This window comes from Panthera leo, chromosome B1, assembly GCF_018350215.1.
Source record: "Panthera leo isolate Ple1 chromosome B1, P.leo_Ple1_pat1.1, whole genome shotgun sequence".
NCBI classification, from domain to species: domain Eukaryota; kingdom Metazoa; phylum Chordata; class Mammalia; order Carnivora; family Felidae; genus Panthera; species Panthera leo.
Window position 1 is genome coordinate 50787575 of NC_056682.1, and position 15011 is coordinate 50802585.

Below are 15011 nucleotides of genomic sequence, written 5' to 3' on the forward strand. Positions count from 1 at the left end.
GAATTTCCTAATGAGGTGGTATTCAAACTGTGCCCCAGGAGCCCTAGTGTTTCCCAGAAGTGTTGTAAAGTAAGAGGCCAGGGCTCCAGTCTCCAGAGGTCTCTGGGGGTCCTCAGTGCACTTTAACTGTTTCTAATTTGAAAATCTTTTGAGATTTGAAATAGAAAGACTTAAAAAGCCATAGAAGATCAGCTCTACTTTTTGTCTGTTGTGGGACTTTTGTATGAAATTTTACTTAGAGAAATCTATAAGTAAGATTTTTGAGAATCCTGGTCTAAAACACAAGACTTTGTTGAAGAAACTATAAGATGGAGACTTAGTCTAGATTTGAAAGCTTTCCTGGTAAGAGAATCATTTTCTCAACTTATGTCTTTGGTTTCCAAAGGCTAGTGGGGCATGGGGACATTTGGGTTTCTTACAAACCAAGTGGGGGATAGTGGGAGTGAAGACAGTCCAAGGAAAGGTTGGTTGAGTTGATTCAGTTACTCTAAGACTTTTTATCTAATCCCTGAGAAGACAAAACAGGAAATGGCTTGAACTAAATCTGAAATTAAACAGGGGAACCACTTAGATGTCACTGCCACAAATCAGGGAAAGGTATTTATTTCTTCTCCTGCTGTTGGTAAGGTGACATACTTTGGAAGTCTAGAGAGGGAGAAGATGTCTAGTGAGTCCTTATCTCATTTGTGTTTTACAAGCAAAGCCAAAGATGATGGCAGCTTGGTTCAAAGTTCTCAGAACACAAGAAATGAGGCATCTATTCTCTAACTTTCTTTCTGGTCTCTGGTATGGAGCATGTGAGGTTTCCCAAAGCTGGGATCAGGTGTGCACTGCCCTGGAAAAGCTGTGACTTTTGTTCAGGAATTTTTACAGGTTCTGGTTGTCATGTACATGAGACTTGGCTGGGATGGATGGTTGGAATAACTGAGTCAGTGAATGTGAAAGGAAATCTAATATTTATCAAATGCATCCTTTATGCCAAGATTCAAAGCAGGTCAGTCTGATGACCATGCCTATGTTCTTACTGCCATTAGCATGCCATTGAGGTAATTTAGAAAGTCTAATTGCTATACAAATGTGAAGTATTATGATGATGATAATTATTACTCTTAGTGTCTGACACAGCATGAAACTACAGGTCTCAAAGAGGAATGTGGCTGTATTTTTAACTGATTTTACTATGCCCTCTTCAAAAAAGACTTAAATAAAAGACATAGAGCTAGTAAAGCTTAAACCATGAAAACAAGAGTAAGATAACAAGAACCAAGTAATAAAAAGGAGTCAGGAAGTACTTATAAATCAGAAAATGTAGGCTAGATAGCCATTTGTCCTGACTTCTAAGAGCCAGTTGTGAATATCTCCTTTAAACTCCACGCTCAACAATATCCCATCACAAGTAACAATGGTGGGAGTATTCACACCACAGAAATTGGCAAATACCTCAGATCAGGGATCCCCACTCCCCACCTCAAGAGCCGGTTGTTAGCTATTTACCAGCACACCAGTGGACTATGGACACTGCTACACTAGCATGGTGTGCTTTAAGCATTTAGACCTGCTATCCACGAAGTCCTTGTTCCTTACTATCAGCGCGAGTGCTTTCCATTGTGACTGCTGGTGGCAGTGGTGATGGCATCCCCCAGTTGCGTGAGTGGCTAGGATGAGAAAGATTATCTCAGAGACTCTTTGTTTTTAGGGGATAAGATCCCCTAAAACTGGCTTAAGCAAAAAGAGAAAGTCATCAGAAGGATAGAGGCGTCTCTCGAAGATCCCAAGGACAGAGTACACGCCTGGGTCTCATAAAGGGTTGGAACCAGCAACTGGAAGACTCACAGGAAGAAGGCTTTCTCAGTCTCTCTCTCCCCCTGCTCCTCTTTCTCTATCTCCCTCCTCCTCTCTCCTGTGCATATTCTCATTCTTCTTCTCTCCAGATACCTACTTTATTTTTTTTCTCTCCGCAGACCACATTTCTCAGTTTGACTTCCATATGGAACAATATAGTCTATTTGTCTTGACCATGTTCCAACTTAGTACTCAAAGGAGGCTACTAGATTATCTGGAACAATGATTGCTCCTTGGAAGAGAGAATCTGGTTGGCACAGTCTGGATCAAGTGGTCATCCCTGGTCCACTGGCTGTGGTTGAGGGGATAGGTCACTTGCTACTGCTTACTCAGCAGGAACATTGAGAGAAGGCAAGAAGACAAATTGACTGATATGTGGTTGTAAGTATGCATTAGTGTCCCTTGTGTCTGCACCAATACCGAGGGGTATGGATGTCAAATCTGGACAACAAGGCATACCATATTGGTTACATTTCCCTTTTAACGTGCATGGTCCTCCCTTACAACAAAGAATGAGTTGTATTAAAGGAAAACTTAACTCTGTTCTTAATCTTTTAATGTTCATATTTCAGGTAGTTCATGCTACATAAAAAGAAAGAGAAGGATAGTGGTAATGGAGCAGGACAAAGAGAACCATGGCAGTGAGGGAAAATATTAAGCAGTCTTCTGGCCCGGGCCCTGTGTCTTGATAGTCAGCAGGTCATTTTCCCAAAACAGATAAAATGTCCTATTTACATGTTGAGTGTTAAAGCCTGGTGCAGCATTTACTGGTGAAGGAATTCTTTCTCTTTTATTTTTTTTTTAACGTTTATTTATTTTTGAGAGAGAGACAGAGTATGAGTGGGGGAGGGGCAGAGAGCAAGGGAGACACAGAATCCGAAGCAGGCTCCAGGCTCTGAGCTGTCAGCACAGAGCCTGATGTGGGGCTTGAAATCACGGACTGCAAGATCATGACCTGAGCTGAAGTTGGATGCTCAACCGAACTGAGCCACCCAGACGCCCCTATTGGTGACGAAATTCTTACTGTATTTGTGTTATTTGCCCATCTTTCCACACTGATAAAATGGGAAACAGTGTCTGGAGAAAGAACTCGGGTAGGCTTCTATGTGCTGTTTACCTATGAGTATGGGCCAAATGCTGGTTACCAGGGAAAGGAGGAGAAGGTGCAGGGCTGCTGTGCAGCGGGGTGTGATATCTGCCACTGTGTTGGGATGTAGGCATCATAAGCATGGCTATAATTTATTGAGCACCTACTCTGTGCCAGGCATTGCTCAAATGCTGTTCATACATAATTTCTAATTCTTGCTACAGTTTTGCAGTATAGATGCCTGTATTATCATCCCTATTTTGCGGATCAGCAGCTGGGGTTCCGTAGAGAGTCAGAGCTACATAGTTGGTACTTGGCAGTGCCAGGAATTGGGTCCAGCTCTTTGGCTTTAAATCCGACCCCTCTGTTCCCCGTCCTTTTCCCCACATCACCCTCCTTCCAGAAAGAGTCAGCGATGGAAGAAGAAATCAAAGGCAGAGTCATCTGCAAGTCACTGAGAAAAAAAAAGGAGAGGAGGGTAATGACTTATTTTTGTTAGGATTTCATTTAGGCTTTATTTTATTTCGGCTTTCACATGGTGATGCTATATGCCTTATCTGAAGTTGCTATCACTGATAGTTATAGGATGGGTAATGTGGGGTCTTTAAAGGTCTTTCTTTAAAAATGAAAACGTACATTATGTGTATATTTTATTTTTGGGGGGTATGGGCCCTTGATGTAAGACATCTCCAGAATATAATCACAGCCGGAGAGCAGTGGACAGGGCGAGGGGGTGCCAGAGGGTCTGGGGTCTGAGAGGCAGAATGGTAAACAACACTGCTTCTGGGGGCATAGGTTTCAAGCCAGAGAAAAGCATTCCTGTGTGATGTGTTGTGGAGAACTATTTGCCACGCATTTGTCTTTTTAGCTGTGTCTGCTCCCCTTGAGAGGAAAACAAGACATACCTGTTTTAATTTTGAAGAACTGGAAAGGCTCTTAGGAGGATTGTCCAGAAAGCCAAGAAAAAGCATCAGTGATTTACTTCTTTGAACTTTGAAATCTTTGTAGTTGGATATTACTACTTTCCCATATTTCTGATGCCTAGATAGTCTGTATATATTGTTGAGATCAAGTAGGCAACTAATTTGGAAATCGTTTCATTCATTTGGAAATTAATTCATTTGGGAATTGTTTCAACCACAGAGCCAGATATTTTGGGAAATATTATTAAAAATTCTCACTTGAAAATGAATGTTTATATAATATTTTTAAAAATTGTGGTGAATTAGGGGCACTTGGGTGGTTCAGTTGGTTAAGCATCTGACTCTTGGTTTCGGCTCAGGTTATGGTCTCATGGTTCATGAGTTCGAGCCTCACACATCAGGCTCTGTACTGACAGTATGGAGCCTGCCTGGGATTCTCTCTCTCTCTCTCTCTCTCTCTCTCTTCCCCTCCCCTGCTCGTGTCTCTCTCTCATTCTCTCAAAATAAATAAACGAACTTAAAAAATTAAAAAAAAATTGTGGTGAGTTATACATAACACAAACCCCACCATTTTAATTATTTTTAAGTGTACAGTTCAGTAGCACTAAATACATTTACATTGTTGGGCAACCATTAGCACCATCCATCTCCAAAACTTTTTATCTTCCCAAATCGAAAGTCTGTCCCAGTATTTAAATTTTTTTTAAATTTTTTAAAATTTACATCTAAATTAGTTAGCATATCATGCAACAATGATTTCAGGAGTAGATTCCTTACTGCCCCTTATCCATTTAACCCATCCCCCCTCCCACACCCCCTCCAGTAACCCTCAGTTTGTTCTCCATATTTATGAGTCTCTTCTGTTTTGTCCCCCTCCCTGTTTTTATATTATTAAAAAAAATTTTTAATATTTATTTTTGAGAGAGAGAGAGAGACAGAGAGTGAGTGGGGGAGGGCGGAGAGAGAGGGAGACACAGAATCTGAAGCAGGCTCCAGGCTCTGAGCTGTCTGCACAGAGACTGATGTGGGGCTTGAACCCATGAACTGCGAGATCATGACCTGAGCTGAAGTCAGACACTTAGCTGACTGAACCACCTAGGCGCCCCCCACCCCATTATTTTTTTTAAAGTTAAACTACTTTTATTATTTTTTAAAATGTTTATTCATTTTTGAGAGACAGAGAGGGACAGAGCACGAGCAGGGGAGGGGCAGAGAGAGAGGGAGACACAGAATCTGAAGCAGGCTCAGGCCCTGAGCTATCAGCAGAGCCCAGCATGGGGCTCTAACCCATGAACCATGAGATCATGACCTGAGCTGAAGTTAGACACTCAACCAACTGAGCCACCCAGGCACCCCTAAAGTCTCTCCCCATTAAACACTAACTTCCCATTTCTCCCCCCAGCTCCTGGCAACTACCACTCTACTTTGTGTCTATGAATCTGACTACTCTAGGTATTTCATATATGTGGAACTGTTTATCCTCTTGTTCCTGGGTTATCTCACTTAACATAATGTCCTCAAGGTTCATCCAAGGCATGTGTGGCATGTGTCAGAATTTTGTTCCTTTATGAGGCCAAATAAAATTTGTTGTATATATAGATCACATTTCATTTATCCATTCGTTCCCCAACAGGCACTGGGTTGCTTTTACCTGGAAATGAATTTTAAAGCAATGTTTTATGTGGGAACAAATACTGATGACTCAGAGACAACTGTCGTAAGCTTGCTTCACAGGGCCATCGGAAATATTTTGATAAAATTGCTGTTTTATACATTCAGAGTCCAAACATTTTCTGTAGGATTGTAGTCAGGTTGCTCATATCTAGATCTAAACCAAGCTGGGGGCCAAATATTCTGGTGATGCCACATTTAGACCTGCCTGTGGTAATCTATCCTGAACCAATCCCTAGAAAGTAAAAGGTGTATCAAGGCGGGAAAATGTGATTCTTTTTCTATCCTTGAAACTTTTAGGGTCTTAATTTTATTTTTGATGCAATTACACTGTTGCCAGAGTCAGAATTCAAGGAGAGCCCACTTTGGCCAGGGGCGAACTTGGCAAGTTTGCTCTGACACAACAGAGGATGTGAAGTGGTTAAGGAATCACATCTAGGGATGCTGCAGGCAGGGATCAAGTGCCAGAAGTGGTCAGCCAGCAATGCTTTTACAGAGGCAAGGAGAGGAAACAGTATCTATTTGAATTTGCAAATTAATATTCCCATCAAAAGGAGCAAGCTTAGAAGTTCTCTACCTTCCTCTAGGATTTTGAGGGATCATGGAGATTTCAGACAGAGGTAGTCAGGGAGAGACAGAAAGCCACAGTCACGTATGAGGAAAAACCAGTCCTGAGATGACAAATGACGGGCAAACAGGCATTCAACAGAGAGCACTAAAAGAAAAGCAAGCATTCTTCTCTAACTACAGTAGTTGAAGACTCTTAAAAATCGAGGGCAAGAGACAGGTACTTTCTGAAATTAGTAATAATGACACTAATCTCAGGAAGTAACCATTCCAGCACAGAATGGCATAGAACAAGAACAGCTTGGGACGCACAGGACCAGCAGAACCTTAAATCACTTGAGAAGAAAATAAATCCCCACAAGACCAGACAAAACCCATTCCCTGCCACACCTGACTTAAAGGCTTTTTCACCAGTTCCCCAATGAGGGGAGATTGGAAGTTAACATCAGAACGTTGCTGTAGATTTCTTGTTGCTGTTGTTTGTATAATTGTGTTTAAGTTAACCGAATATTAAACCGTATATACTTCTCATTCCATCGTGCAGACTCATTGATTTCCAACCAGCCTTTTCGTTGTCTTCATAATGCCTTGAGTTAGAGAGCCTCTTCAGGTGTTCTTGTAGACTGATTTGTGAACAGGCTGGAACCTTCTTACTTCTGCAGGGAGAATTCTGGTCCTGAGCATCTTCCTTATGGAAGACAGCCTTAGCCTGGAGTATTTCTGTCTGCATGGGCTACACAGTACCCAGCTATTGTTAACGAAATGAAAATTTAGCTTCAATTTACTGCCTCGATTGATTTTGTGTTCTACCATCCTTTTTGTTTCTTTCCAGTACTTTCTTGATGCTGCTAAAGATCTCAGCAGATGCAACGCATGAGTGGGGAGGAACTGAGTTTCCCAAATGGCTTCACTCTCAATAGAAAGCAAAGAAAAGGCTAGCTGGGCTAGTAATCACCAGACTGACCTTGGGAACAGGTAGAGGCCATTTGCAGTGACAATGCAGCAGCCTGAACACAGGGCAGGGAGCAGCTGAGAGGGTGGCTGCTGGCCAGCCGTGCCTCTTAAGGTATGGCCCTAAAGCTTATTAAAACGATTGGCCTTTGGGGTTGCCTAAATCTTCCCTCCTAACTCCTGTTGACACACCTGGATGCAGAGCACTTGCTCAGCTAACATGTCCCTCTGCAGGGCTGCTCTGTGCCGAAGGTGTTCCCTGTGTTCGCTGCCCTCACGAACTGACATGCCTGCCGGGCTTCCATGTATGGAGACACTGAAAATTACTTTTCCCCCCCAATTCTTTTTTTTTCCCATGGGGAAAGGGAAAACGGATAAGGGTAGGCTCATTTTCCACTGAGTTAGAGCTAACTGTCTTATTTTTAGTTGATTCCTACTGGGTGGTGGGGCGGCTGGCTTCTGGGATACAATATGATTTTCGCTCATCAGTTTCTAAGTCACAATTGATTTTCTGGATCACCTCAGATAGGACCTTTCCCTTTGCCCCTGTTTTGACATCTGTGAATTGGAAAATTCTAGGTCGTTTTTCTGTATACTTCACAGGCATATAGAACAACCAACAAAGCTGTGTTCTATTACAATAAAATAAGTATTTGGGGGAAAAGAGTCTAGACTCAGTTTTCTGAAGTGTTTTCATAGATAGGAAAGGCAAGTTGAGAATATTTACACTTCGATATCCTCTATTACATATGACAGAACTGTAGTCCAGAGAAAGCATATGACTTGACAAAGGTCACAGAGTAGCTTCATGGCAGAGCTGGGTCTGGGACTCAAAGCCTCTGACTCTCAAATTATGTCTCCCCCTGACCCCCATTGTGCTTTGCTCTTTTCCTATTGTCTTTGTTTAATGTATCTTGTCAATTCTGAAACCCCAGACATTTAGGTGCCTGTGTACACCACTCAAAAATGATTCTGTGTAGAAATGAATGTAATTAAACTAGCTTTTCCTTAACAATGGGGCAAGATTGACATTTTAGCAGCTTAAGTCCTCCCCCCCCTCAACAGATTATTTTCTTTATTCAGATAAAGCCTGTGTTCTATTTTGAATGCTGGGAGAATGTAGATTTTTTTTTTCATTTAGAGTTTGAGGCAATTAGAGCCACAAATTAATTTCTCACATTAAGAGGAATGTTTTGTCCTCCGATCTGCACCTGCTCAACCCCATTTCCAGCGATTTGTAGGTTGTAATACTAAAGAGGAAGAGGAAATACTTAGGCAGGGTCAGAGGGAATTACTAATGGCTAATCAATAACTATGGAGGATTTCAAAACTCTAAAGAGACATGGCATAGTGTTGTGGAAGATAGTGGGACCACTTAGTTGTGGTTTACTTGTATGGGGTTTCCGGAAAGATTCAGAATTGACCACCAAGCATCAAACAACTCCATTTATATGTCTTTTAGTCACTTCAAACTCAAGGACAAATTCATGTATCTCCCTTACCTCTCTGTTCTACTCCCAAATTTACTTCTTCTCTGGTATTTCTAGTCTTTGTTAAGGTGTCAATGTCCACAGCTATCAGAGCCAGGAATCTTGGTGTGTCTTTGGTGCCTTGTTCCTCCCCTTCCATCCATGGACAGGTTGGCTTCTTCCCCAGCATCCATTCCTTCCCTTTCCCATTGTTCACAGGACCCCACTTTCCTTTGGAGGAATCACTCCCCCACCCCATCCTATATTTGTTATGTGATTTGGGTAGAATTCACCCTGCCCCTAGCCCCAGTGGTGCACCAATCAACATGGTTCCATCTCTCTTGCTACAGAGATTGGCTCAGAGGCCCAAGCCATTTAGTGTATGGCCCTCCCCTGGCCCAGAGGGTGGTCCAGTTTGGTCTAAATAGAGTAAATGCAGGGGCTTTGTGTGATGACTGCAGAAAAACCTCTTTTTCCCCACCAAATGGGGTGATATGCAAATATGAAGTCAGAAGAAGCTGAGCCCGTTTTGCTCCCATGAAGAAGGCCAGTGAGAGGGTGCAACCCATTCACCTGGGACAGCAGAGCTAAGCGAATCATGGCAAAACAGAGTCAGAGCCCAGGGTCTTTCTCACTGAGGCATGTCTGGAGCCCATTCTATAGCTGGATTCTTTCAATTACATGGGTGAACCGGTTTCCTTTATTGTTTATGCCAGTTTGTGTTGAATATTCTGGCAATCAAAAGTATCCTTAGCTAATATACTCTCCTCCAATCATTCACTACATCCTCCTGATTTTGCTTCCTTAATATATCCCAAATCCAGCCTCCCTTTGCTCTCCATACTATCACTGGATAATACACTAGATAGTCACTATCTTAGTTATTGGGACCCAACTTAATTTTTGAAATAACATTTTTATGATTGAGAAACTTTCTAATAATATGGAAGCCCAAAAAGTCTGAGATTAGAAAGCTGACTGATGATCCCCAAAGCTACCAAATATGTGGAGTGTTTGTTTATTTAGAGTGACAGAGAGAGAGAGAGAGAGAGAGAGAGAGAGACAGAGACAGGAGGAGGGGGAGAGAGAGAGAGAGAGAGGGAGAGAATCCCCAGTAGGCTCTGCCAATGCGGGGCTCCTTCTCATGACTGTGAGATCATGACCTGAGCCAAAATCAAGAGTTGGACCCTTAACAGACTGACCCACCCAGGCGCCTCTATGTGGAGTGTTTTATATTCCACACAAAAGCCTAATGTAAACAAGGCCCTTCATGAGTTTGTTCCAGTTTCCTAACCTCACCTTCCACACCCCTTGTCCACATGCCTCATGCTTTCTTGAAGAAACCACCCCATGTTTCTTGAAGTTTCTTGAGTTCTACAGTCTGTTATTGGTCTGTATTTTCTACCTCTTTTTTAATATTTATTTTTTTATTGTATTAAAAAACACATAACATAAAATTTAGCATCTTAACCATTTTAAGTGTATGGTATTGTTGTGCTATTCGCATTGTTGCAAAATAGTTTTCCAGAAGAACTTTTTTATCCTGCAAATCTGAAACTCTATACCCATTGAACACACTACAGCTCCTTTATTCTCCTCCCTCAGCCACTGGTAACCATGATTCTACTTTCTTTTCCTATGAATTTATCTATTTTAGATACCTCATATAAGTGGGATTGTACAGTGTCTTTTGTGAAATGATTATTTCATTTAGAGTAATACCTTCAAGATTCATCCATATGTTAGCGTGTGATAGAATTTCCTTCCTTTTTAAGGCTGAATAACATTCCATGCATGCATATGCCATGTTTTTTTAAAATCTGTTTATGTGTTAATGGACATTACTTTGCTTTCACCTCTTGGCTATTGTGAGTAATGCTGCTATGAACATGGGTGTGTAAATATCCCTTCAAGACCGTGATTTCAATATTTTGAATATATACCTAGAAGTAGAATTCCTGTATCATATGATAATTATATTTTTAATATTTTGAGGAAACTCCATACTGTTTTCCATACACTTTTATCATTTTTCGACTCCACAAACAGTGCTCAATCCCTCCTTTTCCTACCCAGAAAGCTGCCACTCATCCTGTAGTGTAAACTGGAAATGTGTTAGTCTGCCATATTGGGACAGATGTAGAGACACACAGGCCTGACCAGGACCAGGGGTCAGAATAGATTGACCCAAGGCTCTTGAGTCAGGTGATCCAGAGACTGGTGATTGAAGCATAAATAGGGCTCAGGTAGTTATAACAGGTTCACACAGGCCAGAAATCAGGGCCAGAGTATCTGGCAGAGTTAGAAGGGGGGTCATGCAACAGCGGCCCAGTTAATGGTGATGTTGAGCAGGACTTGAAGAAGAGAGGGCAGACCCCAGAGCTCCAGGCTCCGTGTGAATAGTCCTGAGCTCACTGTGGCTAATCTTAACCAGAAGAAGTCAGAAGATAGGAAAAGAATCCTACCCTTGATTTAGGGACCAAGAGAGTCATGCTGAAATTAATTTCAATGGTCATTTTAACTTAAGATATGAATGACAGGAAAGGAAGGCTAAGAAATGGCTCAGAAATCACAACTCTATGGGGGAAGAGTACCCACATTGTTTGGCTATTTTCAGAAAGAATTTTTGAAGCCACTGAGAAGAAGGTATTCTCCCCCTCAGGAATACTAGGATCTGGAGATGGGGGAGATGGTGATGTGTGATTTTTGAAGAAACTCTTCAAGTATTCCTGATGCCCCCCCCCCCTCAACCTGCACTTCATACCCCAGGATTGCCCTGAGGGTGATCCTGAATCTGCTTGTATTTGATTCTTCTGCCCTCACTTCCTCCCTGTATGCTCCCTATTTACAAGTCCCTGCATTTGCTTGTGTTGTTCCAGAGTGTTCTTTTTCCATGTTGTCCTCTGTCACACACCAGCTCATTCTATTCATATCAGCCATCCTCAAGCATTCTATTCTCAATTCTGTCCCCAAACTTCTCTCCCCTTCTACTCCAAGTTAAAGCCCACACTCCCTCTGCTGTCACCATAACCTGACATTCCATTTTAGGATGCATGCTTTGTCTTGCCATTATTTACCTGCTTTTCTGTCCTACCAGGGGTGAACTCTTTGAGGGCTAGGACTGTTTTTTCCTCTCTAGAGCCATAGCTTTTCCTGAACATAGTAGGCTCAATTACTAAGCACATGAATATATGCATGGACCCATCAAATGGAATAAAGGCTGTGAGGGCACTTTGTAAAGCATAAAGTATGGCAGAGATGGAAAGCATTATCACCACTAGTTAAAAACACTGAAAAAAATCTCAGAAGTCTTCACATTTTACATTTCCCTTGAATGTCCCCCCAAGACAGAATCAATGACTATTTTCTTAGAATTCTCTCAGTGTACTGCACTTGGTATCTTTTTCCTAGGATGCTTTATGCAAATTATAAGCTTATGCACTTGTCTTCTTTGGTAGATAGAAAAGTCCTTTAGGAGAGAAACGTGATGGCTTTATCCTGGGGATCCTTCCTGGAACCACCCCAGTGCTTTGAACATTAATATTAGTGGGCTTCCTGCCCTCCTCCGTCCCCAGGGCAAATATCTGTATCTGCATCCAACTTCTCTCCTTCCCTGCTCTCAGAGGAAGAAGCAAACCTTTACTCCATTCTCCTGTGCCCTTGGGTGTTGAAGATGGGGCTGGATCTAGTTTCCTTTAATCACTGACAGCTAATGTGTCTGCATGATGGATAAAGAGAAGAGGCCTCTTTACCTCCCTGAAGAGAAGCCTCAGGGAGAATTAGAGAAGGGACACAGGAGCCATGTGGAGGACAGGACTTCGGATGGTGAGGGCTTCCTGAGCAGCTGATGGAGCCCAGTGGGGTTCTGCTGGTGTCTGTGCAGAGTCCAAAGCATCCTTGATGGGGACTGAGCCTGGGATTGGCTGGATTTAATCAGGTTGTACAGCACCTTGTGGAAGCAGTCTCTGCTGCTGTTCCTAGGTCAGCAGAGCTGACCTCTGCATCTAGCCTAGGATTTGGTGCTTGCCTGAGCTTAACATAAATAGTGTTACCCTGCTTATTGGTCCTGTCTGTCGTGGTGAAGCAGCTGCTGTTTTCCTCAAATGGAGGCCTGTGTGAGCACTGTGAACTGATGACCAGCCCAGGGAGGAGGCTGGGGGAAGGGGAAGGGTTTCAGTCACAAATAAAGCCTGGAGCCTCAGGGATGGCAGATGGAGCTAGCTGGCATGGTGTGGAATCATGGGATTCTGGGGCAGGAGGGGTAGAGATCATACAGTGCATCATTTAATGGATAAGTACCTTACAAATGAGGCCCAGGGACTTGCACAAAGTCATTGAGTTAGGCAGAGCCTTAGTGAGAACAAGTCTTACAGCTGACAGACTAGAGCTCTGTCCATGGTACCACAGATTGGGCACCTTTGTAGACAAAAGGGCTTCATGGAGGTCAAAACAAGAACAGTTCTTCATCCTCAAGGGTTGAAAGCCCATGGATGGATCAGGAGAGAAGCTGGCTTGGACCAAGAAGATATTGGGATGGGGCAGAGAGATTGGGGCATGACATCTCTTGGTGGCCCCTTTGCTCCAGTGATGGGCCTTACCTATGTTATCCTGTGGCTATATTAGCTCAGTTCTTTTTTTAAAAAAAAATTTTAATGTTTATTTTTGAGAGACAGGGACAGAGCACGAGTGAGGAGGGCAGAAAGTGAGGGAGACACAGAATCTGAAGCAGGCTCCAGGTTCCCAGCTGTCAGTATGGAGCCCAACGCGGGGCTCAAACCCATGAACCATGAGATCATGACCTGAGCCAAAGTTGGACACTTAACAGACTGAACCACCCAGGTGCTCTGATTAGCTCAGTTATGTTACTACATGCTACTTGTCTATTCATGATGAATAAAGCCGATTTCCTCCTTTTCTCTGTCCCTCTCTTCTCTTTCATTGCTTCCTCCCTCCTTGCCTCCCTTTCCTTCTCTATTCCTTCCTGTGTTTTTCTTCCTCCCCTGCCTCTCTCCTTCTTTCCCTCCTTTTTTCTTTCCTGAGCATCACTCTTGTGTCAGACATTGTGTACTGCTGATTCAGAGATGAAAAAGATCGGTTTATGTCCCCTAGGAACACATGGTATAGAGGGGAAGAGATGGGCAGCCAGTTGGGTTCTGTTGGGGAATTAATCTTTGGTTTGAGGACTCCCTTACATGGAAATAATAAAAGAACATCAAAATAACTCTGGAATAAAACAAGATGCTCTTAAAGGCAACCCTCATTATTCAGTGTGAGAATCATTCACGTATGACTCCTTCCCTGATACCCCCACTTCCCTGATACCTCCTTGAATTTATTTATATTTGACCTTCAGCAAAGTTTCATCTACATTCATGCATTTTTATAAACAACAAACAAGTAGAAGGACCATGCACACAGATATGCATTTATGGAATGACAGCTCTACACGAATACACATCCCTCCTCAAACATTCATAAGTATAAATGTGTACAAATGTCAGTTTACGTGGAAACACATATATACAGATATCAGCAGAACTACATAAATATATACATATACACGTACATGAAAAAAGCTGTATTAGGATTTGCATAACAGCATTTTGGTTGAGGAAGGACAGATAAGTGCTTTTTCAAAACAACAACGACAATGAGAACAACACATCGTACCTGAAGAAACATGGCCAGGTTTCAAGTAATTACAACTTTGAATGCCTTGACTCTCACAGCAGAGCTCAGTCAGAGAAAATTCTTCAAAAAAATCTGGTGTTCCATCAAAAGAAGCAGTAGAAATCTGGTTTCTTCTTTCAGAGGAGCACTTTGTGCAAGAGAAGCCCTTCCTTTGTTGTCATCACTGGATTATTGATTTGTTTCTGCCACTAGACCATAAGTTTCTTAAGGCACCTAGTGTTGCAGTCACCCAGCTCCTAGCACAGTGCTTGATTCAGAGTAGGGGCTCAACAAATATTTATTGACTAGTCAACATGACTAATCAAAGAAAATACACACGCACATGCACACACACAATTGGATACTAGTTAGACGTAGAAAGGAAGGAAATCCCACCATTTGTGACAATGTAGATGGACCTTGAAGGCATTATGCTAAGTGAAATAAGTCACACAGAGAAAGACAAATATTGTATGATCTCAATTATATGTGGAATCTAAAAAAAACCCAACCAACAAAACTCAGAATAGAAATTAGATTTGTGGCTAGCAAAAGTGGAAGTGGGGAAATTGGGTGAAGGTGGTCAAAAGGTACAAACTTCTAGTATAAGATAAGTATGTTCTAGGGGTGCCTGGGTGGCTCAGTGGGTTAAGCATAGGGCTCTTGATGTGAGATCAAGCCACACTCTCAACTCAGAGCCTGGTTGGGATTTTCTCTCCCTCTCTCTCTGCCCTTCTCCCCTCTCAAAATAAAATAAATAAACTTAAAACAGATAAATATGTTCCAGGGATGTAATGTACAATATGATGACTACTGTTAATAACTATATAG